The 14,351-nt window shown below is 40.5% G+C and overlaps 1 protein-coding gene across 15 annotated transcripts in view; it reads left to right on the forward strand.

The window, feature by feature from the left end:
* Nucleotides 1–14,351, forward strand: part of NDST2 (N-deacetylase and N-sulfotransferase 2) — a 138,730-nt gene that overhangs the window by 80,808 nt on the left and 43,571 nt on the right. For 10 of the 15 annotated variants that reach the window (XM_069019369.1, XM_069019363.1, XM_069019362.1 and 7 more), the window contains one exon: nt 5,104–5,163. The exons of 2 other annotated variants lie outside the window; for them this stretch is intronic. The gene's annotated coding sequence lies outside the window, so the exon portion shown is untranslated. Of the gene's footprint in view, nt 1–4,181; nt 4,270–5,103; nt 5,164–9,787; nt 9,973–14,351 lie in introns of those variants that run through there. 3 more of the 15 variants (XM_069019374.1, XM_069019371.1, XM_069019365.1) reach the window with 2 other exon arrangements.

Genomic DNA, 14,351 nt, shown 5'->3' on the forward strand with positions numbered 1-14,351 from the left:
ACTAGGAGAGATCTTTTCTTGATATTGTAGTCGTTCCCCCTTTCTTTACAAATTTCTTCTCACAAAGATGGCATGATTTTAGCTGCTAGGTTGTAGCACTGGGAAGAAGGTTACTGATAGCTTTTTCCCATTGGCGTTGATTGCAGCTGGTTTGCTTTTTTGCTTGTTGGGAGACATAGAGCTAAGCTGATAGCAGGAGAGAAAAGGATGGAGGCAAAGACAGTATTACTTTTTTAACACTTCACTGCTTGCATTGGCCTTTCTGAAAATCAGACTGCTGAAGCAGTCAAGGTCATGGGCATTTCAGAGAGCAGCATGGTTGCAAGCAAGCACAGTCATGCTGATGGCAGACAGGGCCTGGGCCACCTGCCCTCCATGCCATGAACAGGCTTATAGGGAGGAATTCTTTCCTTTGTGTACAGGCAAAGGCGATGCTACCTAAGGACATGCAAGATCTGATGTAGGGCATTGGATGGATGATGAACTGTACTAAGCCATTTGCTTTACATTATCAAAGTGATCATAGAACCTTAGAATATTCTGAGTTGGAAGGGACCCACAAGTATCATCAAAGTGCAGCTCCTGGCCTTGCACAGGAGAGCTCCAAGAGTCACATCATGGAGCCTGAGAATGTTAGGCAGACACTTCTTGAATGCTGGCAGGCTGGGTGCTGTGACCTTGATGCTTTTTCTTCTGTTGTGAAAAATCTGCTGGAATTACATTGAAGACAACCCCAAGAGGGAGAGGAAGAATTTAAGAGATCAGTTCTAGAACTTTGAAAATAAGACTGCTTTCTCTTATGAAAAATATAATTTCACTTGAGAGCTTCAGTGTGTCTCAGAAAACATTTCCCTTCTCAAACAAATTCTGCTGGATGTAGGTGAATGAGTCATAAAGGAACTATCATGGAATCACAGAATGGCTTGGATTGGAAGGGACCTCGAAGATCATCTCATTCCAACCCCTCTGCCATGGACAGGGACACCTTCCACTAGACCAGGTTGCTCAGGGCCCCCATTCAGCCCGGCCTTGAACACTTCCAGGGATGGGACATCCCCAACTTCTCTGAGCAACCTGTTCCAGTGCCTCACCACCTTCACAGTAAAGAATTTCTTCCTACTATGTAATCTAAACCTGTTCTCTTTCAGTTTGAAGCCATTCCCCCATGTCTTATCACCACATGCCCTTGTAAGATGTCTCTCTCCATGTTTCTTATAGACTCTTTTCAGGTACTGGAAGGCCACAATTAGGTCACCCCAAAGTCTTCTCTTTTCCAGGCTCAACAATCCCAATTCCCTTAGTTTTTCCTTATAGCAAAGTGCTCCATCCCTCTAATCATCTTGGTAGTCCTCCTCTAGATTTGCTCCAACAGGTCGATGTCCTTCCTGTGCTGGGTATTCCAGAGCTGAATGCTGTATTTCAGTTGGAGTCTCAAATAAATATGTTAAGATAAATGTATTAATGTCTTTTGATGTCCAATGTCCTTAATTAACTATTTCAAGTATAAACTTGCTGCCTAGTTTCCATTTCTTTCACTTCTTTGGAGATTCTGGCAGTGAATACTGTTTTCTGCATGGTGCTTTTTCTTGAGCATTTGCAGTTTCTGACAGTAATATTTTCTGATAATTGTTCCTTGGTTTCACTCATTCCCAGATAGCTTCATGTCTTTCCTCTTCTCCTTCTCTATGTATATTTTCCTTTTTTCCAGTTTAATTGCTGCAGTCCATCCATCCTTACTTCCTATATCCACTAGAAAGTCAACCTCGCCTGTGCTCATCTTTGCGCAGCTTTGACCTGTAAAACTGTTCAATTCTTATAAAATATTTGTTGAAGAAATACAGACCTCAGGTGACTGTAGTTTTTATTCTGAATTCTATTTTTTGCAGAAATTAACTAAAATTTCCGCCATTTGGTAAGCAGGATTTTCTATTCTCTGTTTCCTACTCTCTATTTCTATATTTCTGTACTTCTTCCTGTTCTTGTGTTCCTGTAAACATTTGCATATTTTGACTATACCAAGCTATATTCTCTTTTTCCCATGTATGCTTTATCATTAGGTATTTTCACTGTGCTTCTGATGTGGGCTTTTAAAATGATTAATATTTTTAAACTAAGGACAGTCATGTTTCTTTGGTGTAATTACTACAGAGACATACGTGATAGAACTGTTGTCTGCCTAATGCGACTTGGATTGTTTGCCCAGACTGAGGATAAGATCTTCATGGGAAAATAGTTCTGCTTGGTTGGGCTCCTGTGTGAATACTATTCTTCTGACTAAGAGGACCTTGTTGTATTTGATTAGTGTACGTATAAAGGTTTTTATGCTTAAAAAAACCAAGCACCCTTCTCATTTTCCTGAAAGCTGTTTTATCTTGTAATGGTGAAGGGGACCACTCATGTGCTCTCATATGTGTCCTGGGATTTCCAGACAGCATCTGTTATACTGAGATTTGGCCTTTATTCTGGAGCAAAAAGTAAAGTGAAACTTCTAGTGTGGCTAGTGTTTGAAGAAATAAAACTGTCAGGAATACAAATGTCACTGCTTATTGAGTCTCTGTACGGTGACTAACAGGAGCTCCTGGAGGAGCCTGCATGGCTGGCACACGATCTCCTGAGCTTTCCCACTCCATTGTTATGGCTGGTAAATTTGCAAGTAAATACAAACATGGGAAAAGATATGATGCTTCTAGAGTTAATGACATCCCTCCAAAATCACTTGTGTGCTAGGCAGAGTTTCATTTGCATTAGTAAATGCTTTGATGCCTAGAGATGAAATGTGGGGTTGCCTCTTCTGTTAAGCATTTGGGAGCTGGTATTAAGCAGCTGTTGATAATGGTGGTAATGTACACTTCGTGCTGAGGGCTTTGCAAATGTACAAATCTGTTTGCTTCTCACGGACAACACAGGCACAAGAGTACGTATGGAGGACGGAAATGGGAAATTTTAGGTAAGTTTTTTGCCACCTCACTTGGCTTTCTGTGGAAATGACAGCAGTGTCATCCCTTTAAACCACTTGCTTTAAACCATTCCTTTAATTTGAGGTTCCGTAAAATAAATCTTGTCGTGAAATCAGATTTGGTCAATTCCAGTCTCATTCTACTGATAGATTTTTCTCTCTGGTTGGTAATATTGTTCTGTTCTTTGTGTTTAATCACTGGGAACTTACCAATTATTGCATTCAGTTTAAATTCCCTGTTACCCCATTCAGCTGGTGTTAAATTCTGCCCTCTTCTTACCTGGCTCTGTTGTGTTTCTACTTGTGTCTGTTGTGACATGCCTTAGTGGCCCTACAAAGAACAGTTTCTTCACCTCATTGCTATAACAGTTTTCTGAGTTTCTGTAAGTAGAAGTTGCATTTTTACAAGCAGAAGACAAAATTATTTGAAACTTGTGTTCTTCTCTGAGTGTCTCCCCTGCATTTACTATCTGCTAATCCTTTTGGGTTTTTTCAAGTTTTCTGTATTCTGGAAAGTAAAACCAACTAGATTAGAGTGATACTCTTATCTTGTTCCAAATCAGCACTTTGGTAATAGTTTTACATGAGAGAGTGCAAGATATTTTGCAGTGAAACAAACAGCCAACTGCTGTGGGAAACTTACATTAAATCCTAGTAGTTGGATGTTAGTGTATCTACTTCTGTGGGTCTTACTGACTACCATGAGGGTGGAATTTTATAAATTCTGCTAATAATTAACTTCCTAATATGATGGTTTTTCTCAGTGACTTTCACTGGATCGTTCTGTGAAAAAAACCATTTCTTTAGTTGTCTATTCTTTTTACAGTGAAATCAAATTCACCTTTTCTGTAGTTTAGTTGTTTTGTGGTTGCATCTGGCTGTTCCGATGTTTACTCTGGTGTTTTAGGATCTGTGGAGGCCAGGCATGCAGGGCTTCTTATTCTGCGTTCTCAAACTGTTTAGTGAAGGAAGATAAGTATTATGGATCAAAAGAAAAGAGGAAAATTGTGTCCTGCAGAAGGGTAGGTGCTTTTTTCTAAACTAATCTTTATCTAACCAGGAGAAAGGAGAAACTTTCACTCTTGTAATTATGTGAGGAAGGCAGGGAGCTGGGTGCGCTTGTTATATTTACAGGCAGAGCAAGTGTGGTTCTTGTTTAGTAATTGGCTGTAGCGGTATTAAAGATTATTGGAAACTCAAAGGTCAGAGTTTTTGCTGAATCAGGGTCTGTGTGAACTGGAAGGCTACAGAGGTACCTGCGTATCTGAGGCACAACTGATGTGAAAGAGCTGACTTCAGAGGCTGTCCAACAGGTACAGTAAAATTATAGCAGTCTAGTTTGTGCTCTCCCTCGGGGTGTCGGTGACTTTTGAGATGCCTTCCCTGGTGAGCTGCTCTGTGTGCATGTGTGTGTGTGTGCACACAGAGACAAGTTTCCTGAGCTTCAGTTGGCTTCACAAAGTACTTCCATCTGTGTGATCGCCAGCCAGGCAGAGGCGTGGAGGAGGGTGTGACTCCCTCCTTGGGGGTGGTTTGTTTTTGTTTCACGGTATGCCTAATTGTAAAGGCTTTGGCAATAGACTCCACAGACTTTGTCACACCATTGAAGTTTTACTGAACTGACTTAGCTGTGGCCAAGACAAAAGAAGGTAACATCTCATTCTTGCTTTGTTGGTTGTTTCAAAGTAAACAATATTAATGAACAGGTGTGAGAAATCCCATTCGGATTGTGTTGGCATTTCCAGTTCTCTCAGCTCATACTGAATTTGCTTGTTCTGTGAACTTTCTTTTTTCTTTGTTGTTGTAAATCCAGGTTCCTGGTTTGTTGATTGGGGATTTTTTCCCCCCCTGCGTTTGTCATTTCTCATCTTGCCCCACTCTTTCTCATTCCTGCACAGCTGAGCTTGCTGCAGTGCAGCCCTCTGTCACTGTCTGGTCAGTGCCAACACGGCTGTTGTCATGGCTTCAATCTGTCCTCATGCCCTGTTTAGTGTAATGTAATCATTACCCTGGTTGTGGAGAGCGAAGGTGCTCCTGCTAAGTAAATGTTTACCAACACTGATGAAGGCTAACATTAGGGAAGAGAGAGAGAGAGAGAGGGGAAGATTGTTTAAAGTCTTGTCTCTTTTTTGTTTATTTTAAAACAGAACCTTGTTCCTGAGTGAAGCAACTGATGAGTATTTTCCTTCACCAGACTGTGATCAAAGGTAGGTGCACAGTCTTTTACATTTTTATGGGCTGACATATCCAGATTTGGTGAGAGGAGCTCAAGTCCTTCTGAGCAGTCTCATGTCAGAAAAGAGGCATGATATTAGGGGGAGAAGGAGGCTAGGCTTTTACGCTGTAGTGTGAAGTTACACTCCTCCTTCATCCCTTTAGGAAGAATTGCAGAGGAGACAATATCATGTCTCTGGTCTTCAGTTGTACAGTTGTCAGCATGAAGTGGCAGATAAGTTAATTTAGATCAGGAAGGAACTTCTGATGCAGTTCTGGAATGTGATAGGACTGGGTGGTTTCTTACTGCTAAATATTACTTTATTTAATATGGAGTTACTACTTCCATACCTTCTGGGCAAAATTTGGGGCAATGTTGTTCATTATCCATTAACTCTGCCTTTGAAAAGAAATGGGAAGGATGTGGGCTAAAAAGCTTTTAAAGTTTCAGATTTTGCATTTCACAGAGTCTCTGACCCGTGCATAAGAGCTGTAAGATCCCTTTGGGAATAACTATATTTACGTTGCTCCCAGCATACTGGAACTGCATTCGTGACTTATACCCACAGGAAATATCATAAATGTAATTAAAAATTAAAAATAGAAATACTGGATTGGTCAAAATTTTGTGCTGAAGGAAAGGAGTCCTCCTTTTTTTTCCCCCCTCATTTCTGTCTGGATGAATAGTGAGGGAAGGTTATTCTCATGGAGTTTATTTAGTACATATGTTTGAATACTGCACTCTAATGTAGCAAAAAAAACCCACTGTTCTGCCAAGATGTCTGATGGAGAACTTGCAGAGATTCATGCTCCTGTGACATTTATAATTTTCAGGTGCTACTATACTTTAAAAAGTGCCAGTCCTGTGGAAGTTCCTACAATCAGTGCAGTAGAAGAGGGATGATATGGTCCAGTGGAAGGTTCCTAGATTCTTTTCTTGGAAAGAGCAGAGATGATTTAGTTGTGTATATGTGCTGAACAAATCTGGTTGAAATACTTTTTCATGCCTTAAAGAGTGCTATATGGATTTCTCAGATTGCTTTATGTGAGTAGACTGCTATGGCTTCAGCTGTGCAGAAAATCAGGGGCAGAGAAGGGAGGATGGAACAGCTCATGACTTAGGCAAGTAGCCTGAGTTGATAAAAAGGAGATTGCAGCAGCTGGTGCTTAATGCTGAGTTCCAGTGTACAGTAGCTGAGCTGGTGAGGAAAGGTGGATATGCTGAAACAAGGACTTTGGGCTCTTTGAGCCCTACACATGCTAAAATTCTAAATTCCTTTGTATGTCAACCAGAAGCTGAACTTCAACCCTAATTTTCCTGCAAAGGCTCTGATAGTGCTGCCCAAATGAAACATTTCTTCCAGGGCTGACCTCCACTCAGCTCCTGCTTTCTTTTGGCAGCCACTCAAGCTGCAGCTTCATGCTTTTTCACAGCCCTTACCCTACCCTAACCCTGAGTCTTCTAGAGATACATAGACAAGAGTCCTTAGGCATTGGTTAGATGAAAGGATTTTGGAAGAGAGCTGTGACCTACATAGTTGGTGTGGCCCTGCTATCATAGCTCATTCCAGTGTGATTCGAATACTGAATCTTGTCTCCTGTAAACTTTTTATAGTTTTGCAGGTGACATTTGCAAAGAAACTAGTAGAGGAACAAAAATAACTTGAAATGTGTGATACATGCTTTTATACTTGCAGTACGTTCTTGTTGAAGAGTAAAGTGGTAGAAGAAGCTGCAGCTAATTTGGCAAAGCCAAGATTTTAAAAAGAATAAATTAAACAAAAATTTGAGATGGAGTAGAATGAGTGTAGTGACCACATTAGCATTCTATTCAGCTTGAATAGTGGTGTACTTCCAGAGACATTTGGTGTAATTGTCACGTGTGAAATTGATAAATATTTATGATAAGTGAAAGAGTCAAAATATTAATGGAATGCTTCATATATTCTGCTTGTGTCAATGTATATGTGACATCCTGGCTAGAAGAGCAAAGGGAGAGCAATGTTTGACTTCAGGTACAGCCACAGTAAATTGCTACTGCACCTTTGATTTCATTGGCACAAAGGGTAGAAAATGGGGAAAGACAGAAAAAAAAGTAGAAATTATGGGAGATGGAAAGGGGACCATGCAGTTAGAATATATAGTCAGGTAGTCCATGCAGAATCCATTTCACTCCACATGAAAGTGGAGTTATTGGAAAATTTACATTATTACTACTAATTTTAAAGTGAAATTCCTTGTGCTTTTCTTCTGCTAATACGTGATTCATCCTTAGCAATACTTACTTACTGCTTAAGACTAATGTCTTAATGTTTCCTGCCTATGCCAGCAATATCCCACAGTTAAACAACAGAAAGATTAGTCCCAAAATGCCTATAGCTTACTTTTCAAAAAACTTGTATTTTCCCAGAAGTCTTTATTTTCCTGTGAGATATCTCAACTCTGTTCAGTTGTAGCAGAAAGAGAGGGACAAATAACTTCTTTTTTCTTCTATTATATTTTAACTTTTTCTGGTTCCTAACAGTGTCTGTTTTGTTAGTTGGTTCTAATAAGGATTTGTCTGCCAGGTATTTCTTTGCAGTCACCTGTTGTTCATCTCCGTGTCTGGAGCAGGTTACAGTAAACCAGTTCCTCTGAAACTTCTGGAATTGACTTAGTATTATCAGTGAGGTCCTGTCATCAAAACATCTCCAGAGGTGTGCTAGTTTACTTAAATGGTGTGTCTTCATGACATCATGCCACGTTTATTGCAATGCAGATGAATTCTAGTGCTTGGACAGGATTTGGTCTTAAACATTTTAATTAGCTTATTGGTCTGAAGTTCAAGAGCACTGGCATATTCATGGTGGATTTTTGCCAGTTACTATTTACATCATTTTTGAGGATTGGCTGTTGCTGAAGATGAGCCTGTTGAGTGTTAAAGATGAATACAAAGATGAATTAACCATCTGAAATTGTTGGCTCTACAAAGTGTAAAGACCATGTAAGACTAGCAACCTGCATAGCAACACTCGCTGACCTCATTATCCTTTCCTCCATATAGGCGTGCTTTGTCTCCAAGTGGGCTTTGGAGATCTGTGAGATAAGAAATGTGAGCACAGCTGAACGAAGACAAAAAATTAATTACAAAGCAGAAGGGCATGACTTAGGGTGCTTTGTGGGGGTATGTTCCTCACTTCTGGATGTATTATCTGTCAACTGAATGGCTTAACTCTGACCCCTTTTACCCTTTTCATCATGCATTTTAAATGAATATCACGACTGGGGAATGCTGCGTTCAATACATGAGGAGCTTGTCCCCTCCCTTAACACAGAAGATGAAAAATAACACATTATTTTTAGGTTTTCTCCTATAAATGCAAGCACATATTCTTCCTTTCTTTCACCTTCTTCCACAAAATTATTCATGTGCTTAATATATTACAAAACTCTGTTAGTCTCTCAGATTATGTTTACCATATCTGGTATTAAAGTTGTTGATCCAAAGCCCACACCAAACTGCCAAGGTCTGTCTGAAGGCCATGCCTCTAAGAGGCTTCAGAAATCAACTTAGGTTTTGATTATGTACGACTTGGAGGGCTTCCCAGAAAAGACCTGTACAGTTGACAGTTACAAGAGATGAATATTGTTTCCATTGATTTTTAAATCTGTTGCTGCAACCACTACTCACCAGCCTCTTGTCAAGGCACAGCAAGAGCTGGGAGCTGAGGCAAGTCAGAAGGCAAGGGTGACCCCAGTGCAGCAGTGCCACCACTGATGGGGTGCAGTTCCACAGGGCTGAGCATGGCAGGCAGAGCTGGCTCCTAGTAACAGGGTTTGTTGACACTCCCAGGCAAGATGGAGCAATGAGGATCCATCCTGGACTTCAGAAGATGGGGCTGGAGACAAAGCAGCAGCATGGGTCCAAAGGCCACCCAGGAGACAGGGCCAAAGACAGAACTGGGTACAAGCTACGCCATATGTATGAGGGATCTTTCCAGAAGATGAGCTACCTGCAGCCTAAGTCAGTCCAGGAGATCTAGCCAGAAGCAGGGCTGCAGACAGGTATACCTGCAGCAAAGTTCAGATAGAGAGCAGGGGGCCAGGCGCAGCCTTAAATCGGGATGCAGAGGGAAGTGTATGGAGGTCCACTTGAGACTAGTCCATGTAATCAAAGGCTGATGGTGCCCTCAGGGTACTGACACCTTTAGTTCCTTAATGGGATAAAAGGTTGCTTGCTCCCTGTACTGCCATCTCACACAAGTTCTAATGATGTAATGGGTACCAATAACAAAGCCTCTTTGTTTCACTGAAGAGGGGGAAAAGGGTTTTTCCTCACATGTTTATGCTGGCTTCAGAAAGTGTTGTCTCCCTCGGATAGGCACTTTATTCCAAATGGGGTGGATGGTGGTTGACTTGTCTCCTCCTGTAAGAGACAGAGGTATGTTTTTAGGATACAAACCTTTTATTGTTTGTTTGTCTGTTTTGCTTTGTTTTGTTTCGCCTCTTAATTCCAACATCAGCTACAACCATGGTGGCAACAAGGACCTTTTCAAGAACCACTCTTGTTTTCCATTTCAGTGCCAGGACAAAAAAAAAGAGGATAATATGACACAGCTGTTTTTGATTGAATTTCAGGTGGGGTGGATTTCACCAGTGACAACATAAACATTCAAGCCAGCTAGAAATTTACCAAAACGTGTGCAAATAAAATGAGTTGATTGAAGCTGAACAGATTCTACCTACCCAAGTCTGCAGGGTCAATCTCCTTTCTCAGCCCAATCCCAGCCTCAGTTCTGGCAGTGTTCACATGACTTGTTAAGGTAATAAGCTCTTGTTGGGTTTCACTGTAGTCTTCCTTGTGCTGTGGAATGGATTTCTGCTATCCTTAGTTAGAGAGGAAATTCAAGAGAGGAAACTCTTCCTCTGTTAACAAGCAGATATTGCCTGGGTTAAACACATCCTTAAATCTTCTATCCCTTCCACAGTTGCTAAAGTGCATGAGAAGTTTTACCTTTTCCATTGGTAATCTCTAGAAAATCTGAGTTGTGCCCAAGTATCTTTTTTAAAAGAGCTAAGGTAATACAAATTCTCTATCAGTATTTGGGTGAGGAAGGCTGGAAGAACTCAAAAGAAATAAATTTTTTTTCAGCTAGTAAGTGCAGTGTTTAAGTACCTCAATAGTAATCTGTCTTTGCTGGTATTTTTTCAGGGACATTTATACACAAACATGTTTGGTCTTCACTGGCTTCAGTGAGAATTTCAAGATTTATGGGACTGGCTACAATATATCCTGTATGTTGTCTCTACCCGTAAAATACGGTAAATTGAATTAGTGAAGTTGTGGATAGAGCCCTGAAGGACAAGATCTGTGAACAGGGTAGACTGGGGAGGGTGTGGGTGTGACTGAAAAACTTGGGTGAGTAATTCTTATTTGGCACATTACCATAAACCATGCTAGATTTGTTGCATGTTTCTGTCTGGAGGTTAAGAATTGTTCCTGGATAGCACTGTCAGTGCTATTGTGCCATGATGACTTACAGATAAGGCTTGATCAAGAAAAAATTTATAAGAATGTAAACTAAGCAAGCAAGACACATGCCTTCTTGTGTCCTGGTAGCCAGAACCATTTAGGCCTTGACTGTTTCTCAAGTGCAATCAGAGTAAAAAATGTCATAAATCTGAGGTATTTTGAAAAACATGTAGCAGAAAAACATGTCCTTTGAGCATGGCAGGGCATGAAAAATGTGTTTTTTCCAGCTGTTTAAAGTCTTCATGAAGATTCAAGTAAACACTCTAGTATAGCTCAATAAATGAGAGGCATCAGAGAGGCTTAGCAAGTGTCTTGCTTTGTGAAGTTAGGATTTCAGTATAGGTCTGTTAGCAGATTTGCTTGGGCAGTGGGATTTTGCTCTTTTTTAATTTAATGTTTCAAGATTGGGTTGTTTACAAACTGAGGGCACTTAGCTGAAACATATTTACCTTTGTGTGATACACTCTTTTAAGCTACTGATACAAAGCACAGCAAGAGGTTTGAGTCCTACCAACATCTTACAAATTACACCATTATATGGTATGACCCTGTTGAGGAGGAAATACTGCAAATACTGTTGATGCTTTTGTAAAAACCACAATTCTTTCTTAAGGTGTAGAAATTCTAAAAGACGCCTTTCTTCCTCTGAGTTGTTGGTTCTGATTTTCAGATAAGTTTTCCAGATTATGGGCATTAGAAGCAGAGGAAAGATACTGTCTGGTCCAGAAATACTGCAGCAGGCACGATTTAAGCCACTGACAGAAGAGACACTTTTATCTGAATCATGACTAGACATTTTGAGTTTGTTTTCATTTTTCTGGGCATTAACCTCACAAAAGTTACTTTTAAAATCTGTTTTAATACACAGATCTAGAAAAATTGCCTAATAAAGATACTGACAATTTCACAGTGAATTAAAACTGCCGAGGGTAGGCTTGGTTTTCTTGGTAACATTTTCTTGGGTCCCTCAGAAGTAGTCTGCTGATCCTGGTGGAGATTCTCTGCTCTGGTGTTGTATAATTCTGCAGTTGTACTTCTGCTGTCACTATGTGATTAAAATACATTGAGTAGTGAATATAAAGATCATGCAGTAGTGTCAGAAAGGCCTTGTTGTATATCACAGCCAGCACAGGGCATGTTATTGAATTGGGATATGGGGTTATCCCAATGACTGGGAAGCTGCCCAGGAAGGGGAGACTGTCCTTAAATTGTGCAGCAGTAGAGACTGTTTCTGAACTGGTAGCAACATCCGTCATTTCCCTTTATTTCCAGGGCTCTTTGGAAACAATCACCACAAACCGGCACTGTGCAGAACTACATTACTGTGTTATGCCAGGGTAATTAGGACTGAACTGTTTAGAAAAATACCACTGAAATCTCACCATAACTACCTGCTAGCATGAGGACGTAGTTCATGTACTTGCCCCTAAGTGATGCTTAACATCAGTTGAGCTAAATTATTCCTCTGCTTGCCATTGATCTGGGGTACACTGTGGAATAGTTGTGGGAGTTGGCGGGGCATGGGAAAGGGCAGGAGGTTCCGTTTAGGAGGATGAGGAAGAGGAAATCTTGAGAGAAGTACTGGAGTTGTGACTTTAGGCAGTGAGCATAAGTTAATTGTCTTTGTATATGTGGAGCAGTAGTAATTCTTCTTTCTAACATTTTCTAAATGAATAGATTTGAAAAGATGAGCAGCAGATGTCCAATAAACCCGAATCTCTATAAAACACTGGAGACTGGAGAAAGATGCATTTAAGTGTATGGTGGAAACTCATCTTGAAAATCTTGACTATTCTAAAAATTGGTTCTTTTTTTGTGTGGAGTCAGAATTTTCTGTCATCTTTCTGATTAGTGGAGTATCAAGAGACTTCCAACATCTGCTGTTTGCATACTGCAGCTTGAATGGAAAGGGGTTGTTTACTGGCATAGATGGGAGTTGGAAGATAAAAGTTTAATGGTTTTAGGTTATGATTCTATGAAAATTTTTGTCAGCATCATCCGTCTGCAGTTCACAAAGAGGCTTGCAGATTTGTAGTGCTGCATTGTAGCATGACATGTATGTGAGAAGTTTCTTTTTTTTAAATGAGGCAAAATAGAGAATTGTCTCCTCTGTTAGATGTGGAAACCACATTCTCCAAAGATGCTCAACTTCCATTTAACTTACATTGATTGATTAGGACAGCAGCTCTAGTTTTATGTGTGTAATCCTTATCCCTCATTACCTCGTCTTTTATTCACCACTTAGCAATAAATATCTTTGTGTCTATGTGCTTTTCTTTCTGAAAGACTTCAGTGCTTTTTTCAGTTTTCGTATTAAATAAATGAAGTATTTGCGCTTTTTTTGTAATATAAGGTAATGTAATGTTTTTGTAATATATCTTCTAGGATTAAAAAACGCTGAGCAAATCATTGTGCCGTTATAGGACAGAAAGAATACATAACCACGTGCCTATTCTGAATGTGTTTGTTAATTCAGAAGAAAAATAATCTACTCTTAATAAGCATTTTAAAACATTTTCTACCTTAGCTTTCAGGGATTTTTTTTCTGTCCTGTCAAAGCAATGAGGCAGTAGGAAATATTTTTGAGGCAGACCTCAATGCACCTACCTGGTCGGTTTAACTGTGAGAAGCTGGACATTCTGCAGCAGCAGGTTAAATCATTGTAGGTAAACCCAAGAGCCTAGTACTTGACCCTTGTTTCTGATTTTAGTTTGTAGTTTGTTATTGTCAGGATAAAATTTTAAGGAGGTGCTTTTTTCTCTTTATAACAGAGATACAGCACCTGATGAATCAGTGAGATTCAGTCCTCTTCCAGAGTGCTCTCTAATACCCTGTAACATTCCATCGCATTAAACTCTCCCTGTCTTAGTACAGAAGTGTTTGCTGTGCACTGTCAGCTCCTGTTAAAATAACTCTTCTAGAGATGTGTGCTAGTGTGTCATCCTGTCTGAAAACCCTCTACTGCCAAACCCTGACTGGGAAAAGATACATCTTTGAGCATACCTAGGGCGTTGCATCTTTGAAGAGCAGAGAATGCTGCTGTGGTCAGAAGTGCCTCCTTTCCTGCCTGCCTCTGCTTCTCTAGGACACTGTTTTCTATTACATCTTAGAGATCCCCTCTTGTGCCAGGCTTTCAGGGGTATACAGAAATTTAGCTTGCACTCCCCAACCATTGCAACCAAAAATGCTTACATAGGGACAGAACATATTCTGAGATTTATGTATTTGTTCTTTTAACATGTTAATTTTTTATTAGTGGTGCAGAAGAAGATTATTTTTCTTTGTCCCTTTGTAGATTTATTCCTGTCTCCAGATTCCAGTAATAGTGTCTGAATATACAGAGTTGGTTTGCTCCCTGCACTGCCCCGAATAAGATCAGTTCCCTGAGTGAAGCTGCAAACCACGTTAGGACAAGAGAAGCAATTTAGTGCTGGTGAATACATTTTCTGAGTGTAGTTTCCCTCATCTTGTCAGCTTGTCACTCTAGAGGCATCTGTAAACCTGTGACAGCTTCAGAAGATGAACTCTGGCAGCAGGCTGTCAGGGTGCCGGGCACTGCTGTCTGTGGGCTCCCTTTTTTCACTCTCCCCCTTTGCCTGCCTGCTTCCTCTCCCTCTGCCTGCCAGCCTCTCTCTTCTCTGTCTCCCTCTCCCTCCTCTTCCCCACTCA

This window comes from Aphelocoma coerulescens, chromosome 6 (assembly GCF_041296385.1).
Source record: "Aphelocoma coerulescens isolate FSJ_1873_10779 chromosome 6, UR_Acoe_1.0, whole genome shotgun sequence".
Lineage (NCBI taxonomy): Eukaryota > Metazoa > Chordata > Aves > Passeriformes > Corvidae > Aphelocoma > Aphelocoma coerulescens.